Below are 19,604 nucleotides of genomic sequence, written 5' to 3' on the forward strand. Positions count from 1 at the left end.
TGCTCTCTCTCATAAATAAATAAACATTAAAACATAAAAAATGAAAATGCAACTATAGGAGACATTTGGGGTGGGCAATGGGGAAATTTGGATATGGATTTGGGCATTGGTTTATATTTGGGAATTATTAAATATGATCATGCTATCATGGTCATAGAGGAGAAAGTCCTTAGTTTGGGGAAGTGTAGGAAGGTATATTCCATGGCAGATGTCATGAAAGTGTAACCTATTTTATCAAGGTTCAGAAAAAATATATACACAGCCTTATGCTGGCAGGTCATAACAGAAAAAAACAAAATGTGCTAAGACCCGGGACCGTGATGGTACTGACTGGCTTTCCTGTACATTCTGTGATGTGTTGTCAGAGCAACGACTCCATGATCTCTTGATTCAGAGATATTACTCAAAAGACCCTAGGCCACCTTGGGGCTAAAATGGCTCAAATAGAGAAGGGCTTAATTTTTCTTGCAGAAGGAGAGGCCTGGGGACAGCAGTTAGTGTCACAGGCTCAGCCGCTCCACGATGCCCTCCGGAACCCTGGATCTTTCTATGGCCCCACTCCTTCCCCCTTGGTGCGGTGGGTCCCAGATTCACATTTGCTGCCTCCAGTCTCCCGGTGGCTCGGTGGCCGTCAGTGGAAGAAGAGGAGAACAGGGTGGCCCTGATCACGGAAACCTCCCAAAGGACTTTGACTGGCAGTTTCCACTTTGGTCATAACTGGCCCCGTGGAACATTGAGCCGGAAGGGAGTCTGGGAAACCAGGACGGAGCCCTTCTAACCTCTCCTGGGGGCCCACAAAAGAGCAGCGGCTGTGAATGGGGGCCCAGAGCCCTTAACATACAGATTTTCCATCCAACCTTTCCTACAATATCTGAATGTATCTTCTAAGCAGATTTCTTCAGCAGGTATTCGTATTCAACGAAAAGAAAACAAAACCCTTTTGAAAGTTTAATTAGAAAAATGATTGGACTCAGTATGGATGGCACATTAATTCTTTCCACAAACATTTAACAAGCCCCCGACTCCACAGCACGCGTTGGGCTGGAAACCCGAGAGACGCTCCTTAGCCTTGGAAAGTCCACAGTATGGGGCGCCTGCGTGGCTCAGTCAGTTGGGCGTCCGACTTTGGCTCAGGTCACGATCTCGTGGTCCGTGAGTTTGAGCCCCGCGTCGGGCTCTGTGCCGACAGCTCGGAGCCTGGAGCCTGCTTCGGATTCTGTGTCTCCCTCTCTCTCTGCCCCTCCCCCGCTCATGCTCTGCCTTTCCCAAAAATAAACACTGGGAAGAAAAAAAAACCAGAAAGTCTGTGATACAACAGTGGGAACGTGCGTGCACATAAATGGTTAGGGTGTCATTGTGGAAAAGATCCTATAACAGAAACTCTAAACAGGGAGGAGATAAACCAGCCAGGGGACCCAGTTTAGGGGAAAATTCGGCCCACGGGAAGGCCTGATGACCAGGATAGGTCACTGCCAGCGGCTTGATGTGACTGCTGCCATGAGGGTCCCTCAAAGAGCTTCCATTTCTCAGCTGTGCGGAAAATGTGCAAGACGTGGGGCCCGGAGTCTCTTTCTGCTTCTGCCGCTGCTTGGCTGTGTGAGATCCAGTCTGACATTGAACTCAGGGAGCCCCACACTTACCGCCAGCAGCTTAGCACCTGTCCTGTCCCGCGGGGACAGGGGTGCTGTGCATTACCTCTTCACTGCGTCTGTCACATGGGGGTTGGAAGTGGAACCATCTATTAGCACTTGATATATATCTATACCTATGTCTATGTCTGTTTGTGTATCTACATCTGTATCTGTATCTGTATCTATACCTGTATCTGTATCTATACCTGTATATGTATCTATATCTGTACCTGTATCTGTACCTGTCTCTATATCTGCATCTGCAGCTGTATCTACATCTGTCTCTGTATCTATATCAATATCTGTATCTGTATCTACATCTGTATCTATATCTGTATCTATATCTGTGTCTATATCTGCATCTGCATCTATATCTGTATCTGTATTTATACCTGTATCTGTATCTATACCTGTATATGTATCTATATCTGTACCTGTATCTGTACCTGTCTCTATATCTGCATCTGCAGCTGTATCTACATCTGTCTCTGTATCTATATCAATATCTGTATCTGTATCTACATCTGTATCTATATCTGTATCTATATCTGTGTCTATATCTGCATCTGCATCTATATCTGTATCTGTATTTATACCTGTATCTGTATCTATATCAAATCTGTATCTGTATCTGTACCTGTATCTGTATCTATATCTATATATATGTCTGTATCTGTATCTCTATCTGTATCTATATGTGTCTATATCTGCATCTATATCTATATTGATATCTGTATCTAAATACCTGTACCTGTATCTATATCTGCATCTGTATCTGTACCTGTATCTATATCTGCATGTGTAGCTGTATCTACATCTGTCTCTGTATCTATATCAATATCTGTATCTGTATCTACATCTGTATCTACATCTGTATCTATATCTGTATCTATATCTGTGTCTACATCTGTATCTGTATCTATATCTGTATCTGTATATATACCTGTATCTGTATCTATATCTGTATAGTATCTATATCTGTACCTTTATCTGTACCTGTATCTATATCTGCATCTGTAGCTATATCTACATCTGTCTCTGTATCTATATCAGTATCTGTATCTACATCTGTATCTCTATCTGTATCTCTATCTGTGTCTATATCTGCATCCGTATCTATATCTGTATCTGTATTTATACCTGTATCTGTATCTATATCAAATCTGTATCTGTATCTGTACCTGTATCTGTATCTATATCTATATACATGTCTGTATCTGTATCTCTATCTGTATCTATATGTGTCTATATCTGCATCTATATCTATATTGTTATCTCTATCTAAATACCTGTACCTGTATCTATATCTGCATCTGTATCTGTACCTGTATCTATATCTATATCTATATCTATATCATCTATATCTGTATCTACATCAATATCGGTATCTATATCTATCTACCTATATAGATTTTTTTTTTTCTGGAACAAGCCAGACATAACTTACTGGGGCAAATTTGTGCCTGGAACTCGTCGGGGTGTGATGGTCCTGGAGGTCCCTCGCCAAACCACGAAGCAAACCCGCTCCCCCAAGCAGGCATTTCCCGGGGCTTCCTTCCCAGGGCCTAGCGGCCCCCAGACACAACGCTCCCCGCAGGAAAAGACTGTAAGTCAGGAAATATTCAAGTAAGTTTGCAGCCGCCAAATTGGGAGAGAAGAGACTGCTGTCATCACGGCCCTCGTTTAAAACATTTTTTTTCTTAATAGAAAGTCTTCACCTCTCCTTTTTTGGTCACTGGAGCTCTTTTGCTGGTGGTTTAAAAATGTCCTTTCTTCCGTGACATTATAGGGAAGGCGCTCTTGGAGCCGCGGTGTAGTTATAAATGACTCGCGCACAACTGGTTTTTATTTCCATTTTGTTTCACTGACTGAGAATGTAAATTGAACTTTGGTGCCATTGTTCTTTGTTCTCTCTCTCTCTTTGTGGAAATGTGTTCTGAATTAAAGCCCACGAGTAAACCAGAGCGGTCCCAAATATTGCCCTTCAGCTTTTGAATAGCCCGCAGCCACGAACAGATAGAGAATGTGGTTTTATGAGCCCCAGATGGCACAGTGGGGGTCATGGACGTCCTTACGTGCGGAGGTCACGGGTTCAGTCCCCATCTGGAGCCGCCCCAGAGCCGCTCCGGATCTAAGGGGGTCAAGATGGGTCTTGGGGAGGGACACGCGGCCTTCTGCACCGCCCCGCGTGGCCTCCATTAGGCCCAGATCACCGCCCGCGCCGTCTGTCTCGAACGACTCTCCAGTCTCCTGCCTCCACACACTTGGTCCTTGCTGCCTCCTGGGCATTCGTTCCTGCCCTGATCACCGCTGGGGGACTCACTGCAGCCTCCCACTTGTCCCTGGAGCAAGCACGAAGGCTCCGAGGGGTATTTTCTTGTCCCCAGCGCCCCTCCCCCAATGCTGCAGTCCTTGCAGAGGGAATGACTAAAAGTTTCTGAGACCATTTTCCGCTTCTCTCCAGAGCAGACATAAATCTAGACACAGTGATGACATTTGGCTTTGCTTTAAAAAAAAAAAAAATTTAATGTTGATTTATTGTTGAGAGAGAGAGACAGAGAGAGTGCAAGTGGGGGAGGGGCAGAGAGAGAGGGAGACACAGAGTCCGAAGCGGGCTCCAGGCTCCGAGCTGTCAGCACAGAGCCCGACGCGGGGCTCGAACCCACCAACCACGATATCATGACCCGAGTCGACGTCAGACGCTTAACCGACCGAGCCGCCCGGGCACCTCTGGTTTTGCCTCTTTGCAGAGCACTGATACAGTAAAAGTCATGATGGACTTGTGGCCATGTCATTGATTCGTGTACCTTTGCTTCCTTCCATTGTTTTAAATTAAATTTTTTAAAAATTATGGTCAAATGCACACGACACCCGGTACGCGATCCATCCCAGCCGTGCTTAATTAAGCACACCGTTCTGGGCACCAAGGGCACTCACACGGCTGTGCGGTCACATCATCCATCCACAGAACCCTTCCACTCGCAAAACCGAAACCTGTCCCCCTCTCCTCCTCCCTCAGCCCCTGGCGACCTTAATTCACGACGCTGGCTCGTCTTACAGGTATAAGCCACAGGGAGACCGTTCTCCCTCTTTCCCCAGCCTTCCGAGCCTGGCCCACCGAGGGTGCCTGGCTCATCCGTAACTTCTGCAGAAATCCAGATCTGGTCGCGGGGTTTTCCTGCCTGCCCGGGGGCTGGGGTCGTTGAGATCTGCCTGCGGGTGGGGCTGGACGGAGGGTCTGAAGAAAAAGCCCCCGGAAAGAAAAAAACCCTTTCCTTTAACACTAGTGAAGCTGGCATTTTGATCTCCGACTGTCTTATCCGTCCATCGGCTCAGAACTCGGGAAGAGAGAAGGGGTGTTCCTTGTGGGCCCCCGCCCCAGACCTCAAACACGAGCTCGACGACGCATTTCAAATTATGGACACGTCTCCGACGACTTGCCCACGTGTCTCTGGAGACGCCTCAATTCTGCGTCCCGCTTGGGTCACGGGCCCGTCTTGGTGAGCCAGACGGAGCCCGCTCTCGTATCACCAGCTTCCGGAACCTTCCACTCTGCAGGAGACGAAACAAAACCCCAGGCCCGATTCTCCCAGAGCCCCGGTCACCGGGCAGGAATGCTGCCGGCCCTGGGGAGTCGCCACCAGGGACGCGATCTGGGGCTCACGTCGGAGAAGGCCTCCTCCTCCCCGCTGGCGTTGCTTCCCTCATTACTGTTTGAGTCTGAAATAACTCTGGACGTACGGAAGGGGCTCAGGACCGAGGCTTCCTCACCGGGTTCCTTCTAGGCTCAAGTGTCCGAGGCACCACGTCCGACTCCGGGAAACTCGCTGTCGACGACACTACGGACCCTCCGCGGATTTTTCTCCGGTTTTCCCAGCAATGCCCTTTTTCTGTTCCGGGTCCCACCTTGCACTGAGCCTTCAGGGCTCCCGAGTCTCCTCCGTGCGGAGGGCAGTTCCCGGGTCATCCCGGTCCCTCACGGCCTTGACCCACTTGGGAAGAGCGCTGGCCGGTTGTTCCCAGAGAACATCTCTACGCCGGGCTTGTCTGACGCTCGTCACAATCACGAGCAGCCAGGACACCACACAGCCTTTCTCCGCACAGCGCGCCTCTCGGGGTCACCGTGGGGGCCTGTCCGACCCTCGGAGAGGACGCCCCGGGTCCCCGGGGTCACGTTGTATGTCGGGGTCTCCACTGTGCAGGGTCAGTAGTAGAGGCGGGTATTGTGAGACGATACAAATATCCTGTTTCCCCTCCAACCTCTCTCCCCCGACCACTAACTTTCCCACCCGTCGGAGGACCCTGCCTGTAACAATCGTTACTTCAGTGTCTGCCTGAGGTTGGCTTTCGATGTCCCTCCCTCCTTGGGTCTCCGTCACCCGGGACCTCCCGCACCTCCTGACTTATTCAAGTCCGTGTTTCCACAGCCTGGAATCACAGGGATTCCTTTGACCCCGAGGGTTAGACCGCAGCACTCTCGCGCCTTCTGTGGCTCCATTCATTGTCCCCTTGTGTCCCCGCTCCGGGGCTCCGCCTCCCTCCTGGCGTGTGCAACCGACCGAAAATGCCTCGGGAACCGGAGGCGGCCTCTGTTGTGCGTCAGTCACCCTCCCCGTGGCTGCCCCCTGCGGAAGCCCCTGGGCTTTTTCTAATATCTTACTTAATAGAACATTCTACTCGCGTACCTTGATTTAATGATTAGATGCAGTGGTCCTAAGCAGTTTGGCATTCATGGGAGGTTCTGCCTGGTCTTTGAGTCAATCAAACACATGCTTGGCAAATTGTAAGGGCTCATTCAACTCTAATCACTATTATCATTATTATTATTATTATTCGTATCACTGGGGAGGGTACAGTGCAATTGTAAATAGGACACTTTATAGAGATGCAGAAATTCAGACAAATCAGTATCTATATAAAATTATTATATTATTGCCTCGTCTTTACGTGTTAAGGGGACCATTTCCAAACAGTGCCTCTTTCCTTAAGTTTTTTAAAGAAATTAAATTAATTAACTTATTTTGAGAGAGAATGACAGGGTGCAAGTGAGGGAGCGCCCGAGGGAGAGAGAGAATTCCAAGCAGGCCTCCTGCGGTCACTACAGAGGCCGACACGGGGCTTGAACCCATGAAACCACGAGATCGTGACTTGAGCCAAAACCGAGAGGCGGACGCTCTACCAACCGAGCCACCTGGGCGCCCCCAAATGGTGTCTCTTGAAAACTGCTCCTCCGGGGCGCCTGGCTCGCCCAGTTGGTGGAGCAGGTGACTCGATCTCAGGGTCATGAGTTCAAGCCCCCCGCTGGGCACGAGGCCGACTTAAAAAAATAAACAAATAAATACATAAGGTAATAAAAAAACTAAAGAGCGCTCCTCTACTCCCTGAACTAACTCTGTCACTAGGTCGGTTACTACTTTCAAATCTTAATAATAATTCGTCAATTACCTCCATCTGGCAGGATGAAGGATGATTTTTGTACTCGACGCTTTCCTGCACTTCAAAGGCTTTTAGACAAGAACGTGTCATTTCTTCGATGACAATAAGATGTTATTTAAAGTATTTTATAGGGGCTCCTGGGTGGCTCAGTCGGTTGAGTGTCTGACTTCGGCTCAGGTCACCATCTCTCCGACCAGGAGTTCGAGCCCCACATTGGGCTGTGAGCTGACAGCTCAGAGCCTGGAACGTGCTTCAGATCCTGTGTCTCTCTCTCTCTCTCTCTGCCCCACTCATGCTCTGTCTCTCTCTCTCTCTCAAAAATAGAGAGGCGTTAAAATAAATAAGTAAAATACTTTATACTGTTCCCCTTAAACGCTGTTCCAAACGGAGTAGAAATCCCAGTTTGCTGCAAAGACACGATGCCTCTTCCTGCTCCTCACCTTGACACGCGAGGCCGGTGCCCCCGTGGGCTCGCACACTTGTTTGTTTCCACGTTAGAATGGCGTTAGAGAGATTATTTTATTAGCTGGTAAAATACGCACAACTTGATTCATTGTTCGCCTTTTTGAAAATGGTCCCACCGGGAAAATGTGATCTGTTAAAATTTCCCCGAATCAGTCAAGAATTTTAATTTACTTAGGTTTTGGCTTTGCGAAACAGGATTGCTTAAGCGAACTCCCGCCGGACCTTGGCGCGCTGCGGGCCAGGCACTGGATTGAATTCAACAAGCCGGGTTTTCCTACCTAAGCGTAACTGTATAGGAGTAGAAGGGCTGCATTAGAAAAGCGTTTGCTCACCAGGCGATGTTAAAACCTTGAACGGATTTTTCACCTAAGTGGGCTTAATTCAGAAAACTCTTCCTACAGAAGTACACCTTGAGAGCACCGCCATTCAGGAAAACATGCAGAATGAGGCCGCGTAGCCCGGATTCCGTGGAGATGGAAGGACCCTAGGGGCTGTGAGCAGAGGGCCAGGGCCTCACCAATTCGGGGCCTGCAGCGAAGCTCATCTAAGTGCGTCCAGAACACCCCGGGGCACATCTCTAGGCTGTTTACTTGCTGGATGAGAGGTAAGGACCCTGCCCTGGGAGCAGGCTGGTAGGACGGGGTGAAGGGAAGATCGTGGGACCCTCCCCACTGAAGGGATTGGGACGTGCCACCCTCAGTCGGGCCACGTTGGCATTTTGATTATTTGGAGCTGAAGGAACTTGAGGACAGCAGAGGCAGGAAGGGCTCTCTGACCTCCTTTCCACCTAAAAGCAGGTCGTAAAACGTCCTGTGGTAAAGGGCCCTCCCCGTACCGAGAAGAGAACATTCTTATCCCCTGAGACTGAGAGTCAACACCGATATGGATCTGCACAAACCTGATCCAGACAACCCTCACCTCCCATTAGTTTCCCCATGTATTTGTCTCCCACAGTTGGCCTCCTCTAGAAGCGTGTCTCCACCATTGGTTGCCCTTCGTTGAATGTGGTATAGAAGTTCTCAGGCCTAACCATTTCTTGGGGGTTTTCATTTCATTTCTGAGGGGCCTCTCATACAGCTATGAAATAAACCTGTTTGTCCATTAATCTGGTTTTGTTTTTGTCCATTTAATTTGCAGAGCCCCAGGCACAGAACCTAAGAGGGTGCAGGAAAATGTGTTGTTGTTTTTTTTTTTTCCTTCCCTGATACCATCCACGGACTCTCTTTTATTCACACGAGTAAAACTCAAGGAGTCCCAGAAGCTCAGGAAAACGAAGACTCTCTTTACTACAGAAGTTAAAAAAAAAAAAGTTACCTCTGTCAGTTTTGGTGGGGGAGCTTGAGATGTAGACCGGTGGTATGTTTGGTAAATTAGCCTTTGAACTGATGGGCCTCTTTGAGAATCCTACGGAAGCCGTGGAAGGAAGTTGGCGGGTGTCATGAGAGTGGGTGATCCGTCCTGACGGTCTCCGAAGGTGTTTCTTGCTACCCCGTGGGAGGGCGGCAAGGAATGCTGGCCAGGGCATCACGGGGTGGGGAGGACCCAGGCCGACGCCTCAGGTGTGGATCTATGGCTCCGCTCCCCTTGGTGAGGGTCCCAACTGGCAGTTCTTGCGAAACGGGAGGTGTCCTTGCAGTCCCTGAGGAGGGCTTCCCGGTCCCTTTCCGGAGAACTCCTACAAGCCAGGCTTAGCCTGCTCTAAACAACATTCTTGTTTTTAAACCGGACGGTTCCGAGAGCTCCTCCCGGTAGATGCGCGAGCGGAAATTGCGGCTCTGTCTTGTTTACCCATTCCCCAGACATCTGGCCAACTGTCCCGGTGTCTTCCTTGGTTTCCTCACACACAAAACTGGGGTAACAGTAGCAACTTTTGCGAACTGTTGTTGTGAGCAGATAAGCTAAAACGCGTAAGACTGAAAACTGCCCGCTACGTGGTGAGTGCTGTCTACGTAGTGTTAATTCAGTGATCTCTAACTAAATAACGCAGGGATCTCGAAGCTTCCCCGCCACCGCCCCCACCCCCTGCCTGCTCTCGGGATCCATGAGTCACAGTAACGTCAACGTTATCTCTGGATGTTAATCTATTACCCTGTTGACATGCTTCATGGTTTATTTCGCTTAACGCCCTGGACAGACGTGTGAATCAGGCTAAACCACCCCGTTAGACACAGGGGAGACCAAACTCGGGTAACGTGCCTCAGATCAAACGACAGGGTGACTCGATGACATACAGACAGAATGCAAACCCTCACCTGCCCCAATCACAGAGTGGGAGGAGGTGTTTGCAGCACAGAGAACAAGGGAGAGATACCAGAATACAAAAGAAAGCTTACGTATCCGTGAGGGAAGGTACATAACATGAACGGACAGTTCCTACAACAAACCCACACGGCCAATAAGTCTGTGATAAACGCTCGGTCTTACTGGGTTATCGACAAGTGCAAATTCACCTGCTGACAAGTCTTACTGCTGCTATTATTTCTGATTCTTTGCACGTGTATGAGCTAAGACGCTTTGGGTAGCAAGGAACTGAAGGGGAGAAGAAACTTTTCATGCACCCTCTTAGGTTCCTGGGCTGCGGTTTGCAAATGAAATCAACCAAGACAAATTAACAGGACTAAAAGCACACCAACTGTAGTTGATGTTCATCTTATGTTTCCCGTGTCCGTGGAGGTTTTCATAGAAGTAAACACTTAGAGAGGTGGCTGGACCAGGAGCCTTACGCGTTAACAAAGGGTGATAAATGGTACGGACGCAGCTGGACAGAGGAAACAGGCTGGGCTTCTGGTGGCAGTAACGAAGGGAAGGTAACGCTGTGGGGAACGTAATGGGACGTAAGGGCTATTTAGTAAGGTCTATTGCTGCACACTCATGTGGGTGACCTCCATCTCTGGTCATAATGTCGCTCCTCCCTCGCTGGTGTGGTCGAGGGGACACCTTCACAAAGGGAAATTTGCGCCCCATTTTTCGGAAGAGAGGGGGGCTTTTCCTACACCTGCTGCTTCTCAATGGCCTTCAGCTCAAAATAATCCTTCTGCCAGGGTGGCGTATTTGGGGGGCCACGTTCCAATCCCCGCCAGGACATAATATCAGTCTAAAAACGACATGAGTACAGTGATTGTCCTCTTAGTGGGAAGAATATCCTGGACCCCACCCCCACCCCCAGCACCTGGCCCCGTCATGATCCCTCCCCCAGGAGGGGCCATACTGCGGGCATCCAGTCTGGGTTCTAGGTGCTCCCCAGAAATGGGGACGGGCTGCTTGGCAGACATCTGGGGCCTCTGTCACTGTAGAGGATCCGTGTTTTTTCCTCTGTGAAGGTTTAGGACTCTCAGTTCTCTCCCGTGTTTGGGGTGGGAGTAGAGAACTCTGAGCCCCATCATCTTTAATCCAGCCTTGGCCGGAACATTTGGCTCGAGCAGAAGCATTTAATGAAAAACCCTGAGAAAGTGGGAATCGGCTGAAACAGTAAGATGATTCACCGAGCAAGCCTGTTCATCTACACGCGCTCTTTACCTCACTGGCATAAAGTTAAGCTCTGGCTAAGTCTTTGTGCTACGAAGCATAAGCATATGCTCGGAATATTGATAGTGTTGTTCCATCGGCTGTTTTCCTGTCGCCTGGGCGCCAGAGTGCGTTTGCCTCGAGACTGGCCGAGTGTTTAGACTATTCGATACAGACGGCCGTGTTGGTTCGCTTCTAGTTGTAAACTGCATTTCTGATCGGAGGCTGGCTCCACTCACAACCGTGGTGACTCCATGTGATTAACTCAGCCTCTGTAAAGTGCCCTGTGGGTCCTCTTAAATTTTTTTTTTTTTTAATTTTTTTTTTTTAATTTTTTTTTTTTTAATTTTTTTTAAAAAAAAATTTTTTTTTTTTTTAACGTTTATTCATTTTTGAGACAGAGACAGAGCATGAACGGGGAGGGTCAGAGAGGGAGACACAGAATCCGAAACAGGCTCCAGGCTCCGAGCTGTCAGCACAGAGCCCGACGCGGGGCTCGAACTCACGGACCGCGATATCATGACCTGAGCCGAAGTCGGCCGCTTAACCGACTGAGCCACCCAGGCGCCCCCCTGTGGGTCCTCTTAAAACTGGAACCATCGCTCGAGGCACAGCCTTTTATGAATATCTACTCATAAGTAAATGACACAAATTTAACAGATTTTAACTCTGAAACACGATTCAGAAACTCGGTTTGTTACGATGTGTGAGGTTTCACGACGATGTGCTTTGCCATGGGTCTCCGAAACTCGTTTTCGGAGGTGTTCAACAGGCTTCTTCGATATGGCAACTCACGTCCCTGGTTGGGCAGAATTTCTTGTGTATTAATTTTCGAGGATTGAGAGGTCTGGGTTATTTATCCATTTACCCATCAATTATCGCAGAATGTCCAACATCTAACTCATAGTTAAGCTTTTTGTTTATTTAACAATATATTTCTCTGGCGCCTGGCTGGCTCAGTTGGTGGGGCATGTGACTCTTATCTTGGGGTTGTGGATTTGAGCCCTATGTTGGGTGTAGAGATTATTTAAAAATAAAATCTTAGGGGCGCCTGGGTGGCTCAGCCGGTTACCAGACTGACTTCAGCTCAGGTCATAATCTCACAGTTCATGAGTTCGAGCCCCACATCGGACTCTGTTCTGACAGCTCAGAGCCTGGATCCTGCTTCAGATTCTGTGTCTCCCTCTTTCTCTGTTCCTCCCCCCCATGCTCTGTCTCTGTCTGTCTCTCTCTCTCTCTAATAAACTGAAAATAAAGTTAAAAGTAATCTTTTTTTAAGTTTATTATTTTTTTAACATTTATTTATTTTTGAGACAGAGAGAGACAGAGCATGAACAGGGGAGGGTCAGAGAGAGGGAGACACAGAATCTGAAACAGGCTCCAGGCTCTGAGCTGTCAGCACAGAGCCCGACGTGGGGCTCGAACTCACAGCCCTCACGGACCGTGAGATCATGACCTGAGCTGAAGTCGGCTGCTTAACCGACTGAGCCACCCAGGCGCCCCTTAAGTTTATTTTTGAGAGAGACAGAGACAGAATGTGAGTAGGTTAGGGGCAGACAGAGAGGGAGACCCAGAATCCGAAGCAGGATCCAGCCCCTAAGCTGTCAGCACAGGCCCGACACGGGGCTCGAACTCACGAGCTGTGAGATCATGACCTGAGCCAAAGTAGGCTGCTCAACCGACTGAGCCTCCCAGGCACCCCAAAATTAAAAATAATCTTTAAAAAAGTTTGTTATTTTTTTCTATGCCTTCCGTTAATTAGATATTCTACCTCCTAGAATGATTCTCTACTTTTCTTATATTAAATTTTTTTAAGTTTATTTCTTTATTTTGAGAGGGGCAGAGGAGGGGCAGAGAAAGAGAATCCCAAGCAGGCTCTGAGCTTCCAGGGCAGAGCCTGACAGGGGGTGGGGACTGGAACTCAAGAACTCATGAGATCGTGGCCTGAGCGGAAATCAAGAGTCCCAGGCTCAACCAACCCAGCGACTAGGCACCTCTACTCTTCTTATACTTCTTCCTGTATTTTCCATTTCTCCAGCCCCCATAGCCCGATCTTCATCTTTCACTTCATCTTTCCCCTTACCTGCTGAACTTGTAAAAAATTTAATTGCAGGCTCTATCTGGCCTCTGACGATGATTCTCAATCCATGATGCAGAATTTTCAGTTTCTAATGGTATCCAACAGCAGGTGTGTGTGTGTGTGTGTGTGTGTGAGAGAGAGAGAGAGAGACAGAGAGAGACAGAGAGAGAGAGAGAGAGAGAGATTCTTTCCCAGAGTCAGGGCAATCTGTAGTCCTTTTTGTCCTCCTTTAAAAAATTTTTAAAGTTTATTGTTGAGAGAGAGAGAGAGAGACAGTGTGTGAGCAGAGGAGGAGCGGAGAGAGAGGGAGACACAGAATCCGAAGAAGGCTCCAGGCTCTGAGCTGTCAGCATGGAGCCTGACGCGGGGCTTGAACTCACGAACGGTGAGATCATGACCTGAGCCGAAGCCGGACGCTTAACCGACTGAGCCCCCCAGGTGCCTCAAGGGCGATTTGTAGTCCATTTTGGATCAGCCACGCGACAGGTGCAGGGCACGTGGGACACAGGTGTCACGGGCAGGTCTGGGCGACACCCCGGCTGTGGGAACAGACACGGGGTAGTTTCTCTGGCTCTGTTTTCTCCTCTGTGAGTAGATTTTGTGGAGGTTTACATGAGATGCAGCTTTGAGACAGGCCCTGCCGGTGCCAAGATCCTGCCCCCTCCCCGGGTGATTTTAGGCTGAGTCTTGGGGAGAAACGCGAGCGGGACCCAATCGGGCCGCCCTGGTGTGCGTGGAAAAGGAGCTGTGCATTCCGAACCCTCCCGGTGCAGAATCTCTTCCCGAGATACTTGTAGAGCTTTGTGCGAGGCTCAACACAAGCCGTTCATCCCGGAGGCAGGAGCCTGCTCAGCACCCGGCTTCCATGAAACCATCCGAGGCGTGGCCGTGTGACTGTTTCCAAAACCACGGGAAGGAGGAGATCCCATCGGCCAGCTCTTTCGATGTGAAAGTGATTGTTTTCCTTCTCTTTTGACCAGACCCTGCTCCTGAAAAACAAACTTGCACATACAAACATGCCCCAAATCAGAAAACGGAACGTATCAGCTGCCGGAAAGCAGGGGACAGCCCAGTTTTACCCGCTCTTGTGCGACCGCAGACAGCGGTGGAATGCAGGACTCGGGCCGGTTTTGAACTCCTGGCCACAGGCGACGCAAAGGCAGTGAAGCTTGTCCCACGGGGACAAGGCGGTGGGGAGCCCCATCTCCGTCCGCGGGGAACCCAGAGCACGCCAGCCACGTTATCGGTGGCAGGTTACTTTGGAGCCAGTTTTTACCCATTTAATAAATACTGACGGGAGAGCCCAGCTAGCGTCACTTGCGCTTCTGAGGGAAGAAGTTCAACGCGGATAAAACGCTCCAGGGTTAGTCTATCCTTGGCACGGAAGCCACCATCGCGGATGAAACGTTCTGGGCGCTGACAGACGCGACGCAGAAACAAGAAGCTGAGGACGAAGGGACACGCTTCCTTCCGGGCACTCGGAACGCGTGCCCGCCTCCCGCAGCATCTCGGGCCCCGGTTCCGTCTGCAGTTAGCGGCTCCGACGAGGGGTGGGGCGTGCCAGCGCCCCACAACCCAATTTAAAATAATCAGGTCCAGATGCGGGTGCCAAAAAAAGAGGTTTGCACCATTCACCACCGTGGCCTGGATCATATTTCAAAAGTGTCAAATCAAAGCTGTCCCACCGAAGCGCCTGATTTCTTAACGAATTCCTTATGTATTTCATCTCTTGAATGCAGAAAAAGCGGGGTGTCCGCTGGGGAGTAGATTTCGGATTTACAGAAACAAAACCCGCGGGTGTGATCCTTCGTGACACACACCCCGTGTAGCCGATATCTCGCCGTGGAATTATTTGCCGCTTCGTTAAGATGCTTTCGTCTAAAAGCCACATCTGAGAGGCACTTAGAGAAGAGGGTGCGAGCACTGGAGGGAGATCCTGTTGAAATCTCCACATTTAAAGGCTTTGCAAAATGCTGACGTTCTGTCGCGTTGATCCAGGGCTATTAAGAGCAAACCTTGAAACCAAATCTTGTCATTTCTGTACGTTAGAGTGCTGGCCTCTTTCCTGAAGAAAGATTCCCACTAAGGGGTTGTTTCTGAGTTCTGACTCACTATTGTAGGTGCGTCTGGATACTGAATAAAGCAGGTTTTTTCTTTTCTTTTTCTTTTTTTTGAGCAGAGAAAAGAGGTACATACTCAAGGTGACTAGACGAGAAACACCTATCTGCAGGCAGACGGACGGACAGAGGACAGATGAGCAGACAATATAAGCAGAGAGTAGCGTCATCAGCTTTTGGAAAATCGCGATGTCCTACGTTCGGGCTCCCGGTTCAACGTGGTTTTGGCTCAGACACACGCAGCCTGGAGAAGTACTCTTGAGTATTCTTGTCCAAGGATGGAGGGAAGTGCCTCAGGACACTGAGTTAGACTCTGAAGACGCAGTGATCGTTAGGGTGCGCCCACCCTACGGTGCCCAGCAGCGGCTCTCGCAGCCATGGATTTCAAGCGGTTCTTTCCAACTTCCAAGTGCGGAATCTTAAACGGTACCTCTGGCTTCAGAACGAGCAAGTGTAACTGAATTCATTTATCCACCTCCTGCCCCCCCCCCCCCATCCAACCGAATAGCCTGGAAATAATTGGACAGAAACGGGCAACAGGACTCTGAAAATGGAAAAGAAGAAGGGGGACAGGGTCGGGGACCTCAGGTCTTCAGGTGTGGTGACCTGGTGAGGTCTTTGATCTCCCAGATGCCCCGCAGGGGTGCCAAAGTGGCCTGAAACCTGGCGGAGACAAACAAACAAGAAAGGCCGGGCGGAAGAACCGGAAAGGAGGAGCCCAACAGGGCCGAACGGGGGGCTGCTTCCCAAGGGGACCTAGCAGGGGACCGGATTTGCCTTCAAAGCCTTGCTGGGCTGGCCCAACCCCCACTCGGCACCTGGGAACTGCTCCCCTTGGGAGGGGCGGCATCGCAGCTCTGAGCTCTCCACCCAGTGGCAGGAGACGCCCCTCCCACCCAGTCCCGTGGCGGAAGGTGGCCAGCAGCACAGATGGCCCAGAGAAGCAACTCCTCCCCTTTCAGGCAGCTGCAGAGGGGCCGGGACTGATCCCCCAGAGCCCCCAGAGATGCCACAAGAATGAGGCCGACCCGCAGAGCGCCACAAGGGCTCTAGAAACTCACCGGTCACTGGGGCTACAACCCACGAAAGCAGGTCAGAACCAAACAGTAAATGTAAAAGGGGTCACTTGCCTGCTAAAATAGAAGATTTATGTCGCATTAAGAGGCCCCCTAACAAAGTAGCCAAAATGTCCATGAAACTTCGCTCATCATACCAAGAACCAGGAAAACTACCCTTTGAGAAAGAAAAACCAGGGGCACCTGGGGGTCTCAGTCGGTTTAGCATCCAACTTTGGCTCAGATCACGATCTCACGGCTTGTGCGTTCAAGCCCCGTGTCGGGCTCTGTGCCGGCAGCTCGGAGCGTGGAGCCTGCCTCGGTTTCTGTGTCTCCCTCTCTCTGCTCCTCCTCCTCTGCTCTCTCTCCCAAAAATATAAATGAAAAAATACAATTAAAAAAAGGGAAATAAAAATCAACAGATGTCAATACTGAAGTGAAAAAGTGTTGAAAGTGTTTGACAAGGATTTGAAAACAGTCGTAATTAAGAATGTTCAATAAACAATGACACATTCTCTTGAGACAAATTAAAAAATAAAAAATTTCTGCAAAGAAACAGAAGTTATAAAAACTCACTGGATGGACTGAGTAGTAGAATGGAGATGACTTTGGATAGGATCCATGAACCTGAACACAGATCAATGAATTCATTCAATCTGAACAAAACCAAAAAGAAACAGACTGGAAAAAAAAAAAGTAGTGTGGGGGATCTGTGAAACAGATGTCTAACTAAATATCCAAAATGGCCAACATTTATCATCCGAGTTCCAGAAAAAGAGAAGGAGGGTGTGGCTGAAAAGATACTCACAGAAACAATGGTTGACAACTTCCTAAATTTGGCAAGAGACATAAAACTACAGATTCAAGAAGCTGGGAGAGATCCAAATAGCATAAACCCAAAGAAATCCAAACAAAGACACGTCACTACTAAACTTCTGAAAAACTAAACACAAAAATAAAACAAAATGAAACAAAACTTAGAAACAACCAGGGAGAGATGATGCTCTCTACCTGTACCGGAAGACTGAATTAATTATGCAGATTTGTCATCTGGAACCATCAAGCCAGAAGTTAGTGGCGCACTTTTCAAGAGATAAAAGAAAAGATCTGTCAGCCGCGAATCCTATATCTGGCAAAGCTATCCTTCAAGAATGGAGGGGAAATAGACTTCTCAGATGAAGGAAAATTAAAAGGATTTGGTGCGGGCAGACCTACCTCTAAAGATTGCTACAGGAAGCACCCTAAACCTTAAAAAAAAAAAGGTTATGGATTGAATTGTGTCCCCCCACCCAAATTCATACGTTGAAACCCAACCCCCAAGGAGGTTGTATTTGGAGATAAGACCGTTAAGGAGGTAGCTAAGGTTAGGCAAGATTATAAGGATGGGGCCCTATTCTGATAGGATCGGTGGTCTTCATAAGAAGGGGAAGAGCCCCCAGGAGCGTGTGCACGTAGAAAACCGTGTGAGGACACAGAAGGTGACAGCCTACAAGCCAAGGAGACGGGCCTCAGGAGAAACTACGCCTGCCAACACCTCGCCCTGGACCTGCAGCCTCCGGGACTGGGAGGGACAGGCTGCTGATGAAGTGCCCAGGATTGTGGTGCGTGTCATGGCAGCTTGAGCAGACAAAGGCATAAAATGACAACAGACAGAGGAGGGGACCTTCGGAGAGGAAGACAAGGACAACGGAATGAGAAGATACAGAGGCAAACGTAACAGACTGTTCTTCTCCTCTTGAGTTTCTTTAATTATACTTTATGTTTGAAGCCAAAATTATAACACGATCTGATGTGGTGTTCAATGCACGTAGTGGAAACGCTTAAGACGATTATTATTATTTTTTAAATTTTTTTTAACGTTTATTCATTTTTGAGACAGAGAGAGACAGAGCATGAACGGGGGAGGGTCAGAGAGAGAGGGTGACACAGAATCGGAAACAGGCTCCAGGTTCTGAGCAGTCAGCACAGAGCCCGACGTGGGGCTGGAACCCATGGACCATGAGATCGTGACCTGAGCCGAAGTCGGACGCCTAACCGACTGAGCCACCCAGGCGCCCCTAAGACGATTATGTTTAAGAAGTGGGGAGGGTTGGGGATCTAAATGCAGGTAAAGCGTCTACACTCAGAGGGCAAAACACTGATAGCACAGGTAGTGGTACCAGGTCACAGGTGGGACGACAGTAAAGTTATGCCAAGTGGTATGTAAAAAAATATTGTATATAAAGAAGAATCCAGTACTAAAAACTGTTCAGGTAACTAACAAGAAAGGAAGCCCCCCCACCCCAGGAAAAAAAAAGAAAAAGAAAACCAAAGGAATGAAAAAAGAAGATACGTATAAAACAAAATATTAAAATGGCAGACTTGGGGCACTTGGGTGGCTCAGTCGGTTGAGCAGCCGACTTTGGCTCAGGTCATGATCTCGCGGTCCGTGAGTTCGAGCCCCGCGTCGGGCTCTGTGCTGACCGCTCGGAGCCTGGAGCCTATTTCGGATTCTGTGTCTCCCTCTCTCTCTGCCCCTCCCCTCCTCGTGCTCTGTCTCTCTCTGTCTCAGAAAAAAATAAAAAAGTGTTTAAAATGGCAGACTTAAACTCTAATGTATCAATGACTATTTTAAATATTAGTGGTATAAATATACCAACTAAAACACAGAGATTAGGGCATCCGGGTGGCTCAGTTGGTTGAGTTCTGACTCTGGATTTCAGCCTAGGTCATGGTCTCATGGTTCATGAGTTCAAGCCCCACGTTGGGCTTCATGCTGGCAGTGCAGGGCCTGCTTGGGATTCTCTCTCTCTTTTACTCTCTCTCTGTCCCTCCCCTGCTCGTGCTATCTCGCTCTCTCTCAAAATAAATAAATTTAAAAGAAAAAAAGAAACTACTGTTAACAAAGAGACAGAGATCAATTATTCTTCAGTAAAGTTGGAAAAATGAAAAATGAAAAAAGGTAGAGATTGAGTGGGTAAGACACGTGATCCGCTCCCATGCAGTCTGGGAAAAATGACTTCAAAATAACGCCACTGATAAGCAGGGAAGAAAAGGATGGGAAAGCTGTATCACGGAAATACGAATTAGGAAGACAAAAAACACCAAGAGTGTTTATCATAACATCCAAGAAGGTAAGCTTCAGAGCAAAGAAAAGTTACTAGCAACAAAAGCGGGCATCACAGAACGATTAAGGCTCAGTCAACTCAGCATGACCCAGCAATCCTAAGTCTGTGTGTAGCATACCGCAAGGTTTCAAACTATACGAAAACAAAACTGGTGGAGAGGAAAGGAGAAACACACAGGCACAGGGATTTCAAGAGCCAGCTCACAGCGT

The sequence above is a fragment of the Panthera tigris genome, chromosome D4 (genome assembly GCF_018350195.1).
Source record: "Panthera tigris isolate Pti1 chromosome D4, P.tigris_Pti1_mat1.1, whole genome shotgun sequence".
NCBI classification, from domain to species: domain Eukaryota; kingdom Metazoa; phylum Chordata; class Mammalia; order Carnivora; family Felidae; genus Panthera; species Panthera tigris.